We start from the raw sequence: 6,835 nt of genomic DNA, 5'->3' as shown, positions 1-6,835 counted from the left end.
AATATGTACTAGCATTATTCACAGGGTGATCACCTTGTTTGCAGCAGTTTCACATGTACTCCCTCTGGTCCTTTTTAGTCTGCATATAAGTTTTGTCTAAAGTCAAAGTATCTCTACTTTGACCAATCTTATAGAAAACAGTATGAACATTCACAATGTAAAATCAGCAGACTTGAAAGAAATCTAATATGCGAAGTAAAAAGGAACAGAGGGAGTACAGAGAGCTTGAGGAGCTTCTTAGCTTTCCTGTACATTGCAATCAAACACACAGGCTTGGCAATTCATAGAGAACATTCAAAACAATCAATGATTATGCATCTCAAGGATTCATATGTTAGAGCCAATATTTACTTCACAACTAAAGAATAAAGAAAAAACGATCGATGCTACTGACAGCAAAGGGCGTCCCATTCGAAAATATCGAATGCATGTCTTCTTGCCTCAAAAAGCAAAATTTGACAAGGTTGTCCCATTCCAAAATGTCAAACGCGTGTTGTTTTGCGTACATCAATGAGCAAACTTTGACAAAGTTTTCCCATTCCAAAATATCAAATGCCTATAATTGTGGAATGGGCAGGTTTGCCATCAGTTCAGACATTGACATGGCACCTCGTCCTAAATAAACCAGCTATTCTTTTTCTGTAGTTCCACCAAAATCAACCACAATTCGCGTGTAGCTTGTATGATTTTACCTTTATATGTTACAACGCCTTGAACATCTCAGCACCTCCTTTCTTATGGTGGAAATGAATGATTTGATGTATTCATGAACATTTTATGCAGTTCCCATTGAAATCAAGTTGAGCACCCCTGTTTGCACAAATACAAAAAAGTGGTTAGTATAAAGCAAACCGTACTATGAATTGACAGTTTAAACAGGCAAACTACATCGTCCATGTAGAGCACACATTTAAAAATATGGAACTCATCGGAAGGAATCCTAACACAACATGGTATTGGCCATCACAACAACAAAGATGGAGATCCATGAGTTCTTCTGAGCTGAAGTTAGTTTGTTCTTGTGGGTAATAATGTAACCATCCTTCAACTGCTCCTTCTTAATAAGAGAGGCTTGGCTTCTTTATCCTGGCATAATCGGAACTAGGCACTTCACGTACTCCATATTCTTCTTGAAAGGAGGATGATACTGTTGTGCAAAGACAAGAGGACAACTAAATGCTAGCATCCCTATTTGCTTGAAAAAAGGAAAGAAAATATTTAAAATAACACAGTTGAAGCACTTCTCAAGGACAATACCACTTTCTCATGACAGTATCTAAACAGTAGCACAACACCGATAGACATGACAAAGCTCAATCATATGGATGAAACCCATGGGTGAGTACCAACCTTTGTCATGAGGCTTATTGTGTAGAGCGTACAAATCAAGCACTTCTCTGGAACCATATGTTGTTATCTACTATGGTTGCCATGCTTACTATATACTCCTCGATTAGTTTAATGTTTCCAACATCTTCTTGTGCAGTTCCACTAAAATATATGTTATCTTCAAAGAAGATCCATGTTTGCACAAGTAGAGATAATTACATATTACATTAAGAGTGGCATCAAATCTATGGCAAAACAATTGCTCGTTCCAGCCATAGCAATAAATTAAGATGCAAAACTATATCATTACTTGTGTCATCACAGTTCCAGTGCTTCATTATAGCACCGGGAGTTGATTTTTGTTTTTCTTCCACTTGTTCTTCCCCTTCATCACTTGGTTCAATAACAGATAAGATTCACCTTTAATGTAAGATTTGGCATGTCAATTAGGGAGCACAAGTATAGCAGTAAACAATGACATTAATTTTCTGATGAAAGTGGCAAAATACAGGCCAACAGTTGTGAAATATCCTTATCTTACCTCAATGGGATATTACGGTGCACATGCAGATTGGAAGTCCTGTCTCCATTTGTGCAGTTCACTAAAATCAAGTAACATTACCGTATAAGTAGCACAACATATGAAAGCACACTGCACAATCATGTGAAAGAAGGCTAGTACCAACCTCTCATGACGCGGAATTCAAACAACTCACAAGAAGAAGATCTGAAACAAATTTGCCAACATGGATAGGAAGCCAGATCTCCTCATGCAGTTCCACTAAGATCAAGCAACATTATCGGTGTGACATTTTGGTTGAACTGCACAAAACACTCTTAAAACAAAAGTGTTTTGTGCAGTGCAACAGAAGGTCACAATGGCAATGAGGTGAAGTAGATAACCCTGTTTACAAAGAGGTGCAAAGGAAACAACTAGTGCTCAATAACAGTGGATGACATAGAAGCCAACAAAAAGAAGCATCTAAATTATCTAAATGGGAAAGAAAGCAAGACATTAGCATTTCTCAAATGGTGGCATTGATTCATATTAACAGAGAGATTATATTAACAATAAAATTTGTTGAACATGTAATTTGCTTTTAACCATGGCATTGCTTTAATTTTCCAGCGGCATTATTAGAGGGTGTTTGTTTACATGGACTTTTTGGTATAGGGACTAAAAAAGTCCCTTTTAGTCCCATCTAAACCAAACAAGAGGGACTTCTAGGGACTAAAAGTGGGCATTTGGGACTAAATAAAGAAGACCATGAGGGAGAGTCTTTTTGGGACTTTTTCCAACAGTTGCCCCTGCCCCCGCATCGCACCTTATATCTATTAGTTCATTACTAGGGGTAACATGGTCTTTTAGCATGTCATTTAATAACCTCTAGTCCATGTTTAGTCCCTGGAACCTAGCAGGTAGGGACTAGGGACTTTTTAGTTGGGACTAAAAATAGTCCTAGGATTTTTTAACCAAACAGGGCCTTAGATTAACAATAGCTAAAGAGTTGCACGGGACAGTGGATGCACCATCACCATGTGCATCTACCGATGTATAAAGGGGTGATGCACAGTCTATTGCAACAAAGAACAAACAGCCAAGGAGCATATTTGTGTTGTTCCTAGTTTTGTTATCTTTAGACACCTTTCCCTATGTGAGGGCAGCAAATCTAGTCCTGTTCAAACTCTACAGCCTTGTCTTGAAAAACAAAAAGATCAGTTTGTTAGAGATGTGTGTACTGTGTTTGTCATTGTTTTCCCTTGTCGACCAACGTAGGTGCTGGATAGCCAGTCTGTACTACTTTCCCCCCTTCCTTTCCTCTTTGAACCACGTCCTAGATTCATGCTATACAACTTTCCCCACAACTTTCCCCCCTTCCTTTCCTTTTTGAACCACGTCCTAGATTCATGCTATAGAACTTTCCCCAGTACTTTCCTGTTTGATCCAACACCTAGATTCGAGTGCAGAAGCGGAAAAAGCCCACATGCAGCTAGAGCAATGCATGTGGAATAAGTAAATTATACCTTAAGGTTCTCGGGGTGTGGCTTAGTAGGCGGCCGGAGGCTGATCTGCCCACACTATGTACGACGGCAGGGAAGAAGGGGTCGGAGGCCCTCCCGCACCGCCGCTGGGTGAAAGAGAATAGCTGCGCCGGTATTCGGTACCTCACCGACGACGACAGTGTTAAGCCTCCTTCCCTTCCCGGCGGACGGATCCTACCGGCTCTTTGACCAGTAGTGAGGGGAGAGAGAGAGGCCAACAAAGTCTTGTTTAGATCTAGAGAGGGTGAGAGAGTGTGAAGAGAGCAACTACAAGCGCTGAGGCTCCAGCGTGTATATATATAGTGGAGAGAGAGTGTGAAGAGTAGAAACCCTAGTAAACTAGCGCCGAGGTTGCAGCGTATATAGATGGAGTGGTTTTATTTTTCTCTCCATAAAAATTGTTTTAAATTGTGCATGGAACAGAACTCTTTATTTAACGTAGTGAAGAAATATACTAGGGGCAATGCTAATACGTGAAGAAAATTTAACTTCGAAGGAGTCAACTCGCAATTAACGCTGCACGCCTCTCGGTCGCGCTTACTCACGTTCACGTGTGGTACACGAGCCTCCGAAGTGAACAACAACTAAACCACACACGGTCAAAATATTAGAAAGGTGGGCTGCACCATCCTCCAATTTAAATATTTTGGGCACTTGTACTCGGCCTAAGGCAGTGTGCCACCGTATGTACTAAGGGTTACATCGGGTGCTAAGAAACTAGGTCGTATTGAGAGTAATTGCCATGGAGTTTATTTGTAGGGTCACTTGCAAATTGTGAAACTCTATTCTCCTCTTATTCAGTGGATGAGGTAAATCTTTTGCCTCCGTTTCAAAAAATAAATGAGAAATTCAATTTTATTATTTAGTTTGTACACTTTGCTCTCTTCCAATAATTGTGGGCACTTGTATTCGACCTAAGTCAGTGTGCCACTGTATCTCGTACTACTCCCTCCGTCTAGGTGTAAGTCACGTTAGAAGGTGCAGCGGGACCAAGGTGCAAGATGATTGGAGGAGAAGGAGAAACTTGACCGGTCCTTCCTCCAATCAAAGCCCTGATTTCTGTCTCTAAACGCAAAAAATAATCACAACAATTAAGAGATGCCGTATTAGCTACCATGCAGGGCCACATATTAACTCGCATGCAAGCCGGCTTTGATTTTTGATTGATCAACGCGTAGTTGTGCTCTATCCATTGGGTTTCCGGGGGAGATAACAAGGCAGAGTAAGTAACAACGCTCGCTAGCAACGAGGCTAGGAGGGGATTGAGATGCGAGTTAATGGACGATGCCTAAACATTTTGGGAATATCTGATTTTCATAAGATGACTTAACACCTAGACGGAGGGAGTACTACTCCTCAGTCTAGGTTTGATGGAATATTTGTCACCTCTTCTTTCTTGTACGTACTCCATCTGTATCTCACTTCCTGTGTCTTCAACCTCGCACGATATTCCTATTCTATGAACCTGTGTGTGCGTGCATGTGTGTGTGTGTGTGTGTGTGTGTGTTTAACAACGTGTGTGTTTGTTAGAGAGAGCGACACATCGACCTACTCCAAAAGAGAGATGGTGTGTAGTGTACAATTTAGCCCCGAGAGTCGGTGCATCCTCTTGTTTCCGGGCGTCCGGTCGGGACAGTTGCCATGCCCGCTCCTGACTAGCCTGGCCCACCCAAAGCCCCTCCATCACCCGCGCGCGCTTCGGCCGGAAATGGTAAGCGTCGCTCCAAAGAATCGATGTCGCATTCATGCCCGGGCAGAGCGGACGCGACCTCTCATTGGCGCCTGCGTTGAAGGGAGAAACAGATTTAAGAGTGATGGTTGCTTCGTCTGTCCAACTTACTATTGGCTTCATGTGATTTGACGGCTCATTGGTCATTATTACTGAGGTGGTACGACTGCTGGATGTCCCATGCTTCGGTGAAAGGAGGTACTAGATTACAATTTTCTCCATTCTTACAGCGGAGGAGTGCGAAAGCAGTGAAAACATGCAGGCTCAGTGATTACATGGCCCACCTCACACTATCACCATATTTTCTGGACACCCTGCGACACCTTATTCTTTACATAGTAGAATAGTACGTACTGTAATTTCGCAGCGAGATAAATTTGTACAATGCTATGAAGCTTCTAGCTTCTGTTTCATGTATCTTGCGTCCAAGGTTGCCCCGTTGCAACATTTCATCAAATACAAAGGAGACTAACATGCATGCTGTTGCATCTCAATGACTGACAGATCATAGCCAATATGTACTTCCTCCATTCCAAAATAAGTGTCTCAACTTTATGCAAACTTTAGTACAAAGTTGTACTACTACTAAAGTTGACTTTTATTTTGGAACAGAGACAGCTAAAGAAAAAAATGATCCATGCAGTCCCTAGCCCTTGAACCCTAAACCCTAACCAGGCATTAATTTGCTGGCGACATTGAAGCTTCCGAAGAAATGAAGTTTGCAACCCTTTGACCATCAGATCATTTTGTGCAGTTTCACTAAAATCGAGATGAGCATCTCTGTGGCAAAGAAATTGAAGAAGCGTGATTAGAATAAGATTACTGGGACTAGTTGATGAGATATAATCTCAGCACAAATACAGTAGAAGCCAGTAGAGGTATGTGCGGGGCAAAGAAGTAGAGAAATATCCACATGGAGCGATGTGGGCAGCTGGGGCAGTGGTGCAAGCCGGCTGTAAGGAAGTTGTACCTGGTGGATGTCAGGACGTAGCTCAACCTAGAGGAGGGCGGCGGGGGCCGGCAACTGCCCATGTCGGGGCAGTGAGCAAGGGACGAAGGAAACCTCACCAGCTTTGCGAGGGAGAACGGCGGGGACCCCTGATCGGGACGGGCCGATAGTGGGTTTTCGCCGTCGGCAACGGCGACCGCATCTACACAAATCATCCACCCCTTCCCCTAGCGGATGTGATCCATCCGGATGTTAGAGATGTGGTCACGGTTGTTTTGTGCGAGAGAGTGGGAAGAGAGCAAGCCCAGCAAGCAACTGTGTATGCTCGTCCTCGCTATGTATATAGTGGAGCAGACCGAGCTTCGGTGACTTAACTCCAAGTGCAGTTGCATAACTGACATGTGGCCCAGATGCCTGTTGGACCCACGTGTCAATGACCCAACTGCACCTGCAGTTAAGTAATTCAAGCAGCGTCCCAACGGTTTCCTTTTCTCTCCATATGAACCTATTTATATTGCGTACGTGCCACTGAAGAAAAAAATACTTTATTTATAAATGGCGCGGCACCGTTCATGCGTGGTTCCCGACCCTCCATTATTTATAAGTGAGTAACTACTACTAGACCCATCAAATTATCACGTGGGCTGCATCATCTTATAGAAATGAGCTCCACCGTGTCACGTGTGTGGTTGGGGAAGACGCGAAAGACGTAAAGAGTGCTACTAGTACTACGTGCGTGGGTGCGTGCACCTCTTCTCTTCGAGCATGGTTATTAAAAGTATAGC

The sequence above is a fragment of the Triticum aestivum genome, chromosome 6B, assembly GCF_018294505.1.
Source record: "Triticum aestivum cultivar Chinese Spring chromosome 6B, IWGSC CS RefSeq v2.1, whole genome shotgun sequence".
Taxonomy (NCBI): Eukaryota; Viridiplantae; Streptophyta; class Magnoliopsida; order Poales; family Poaceae; genus Triticum; species Triticum aestivum.
Note: the sequence above shows the minus strand (reverse complement) of the source record.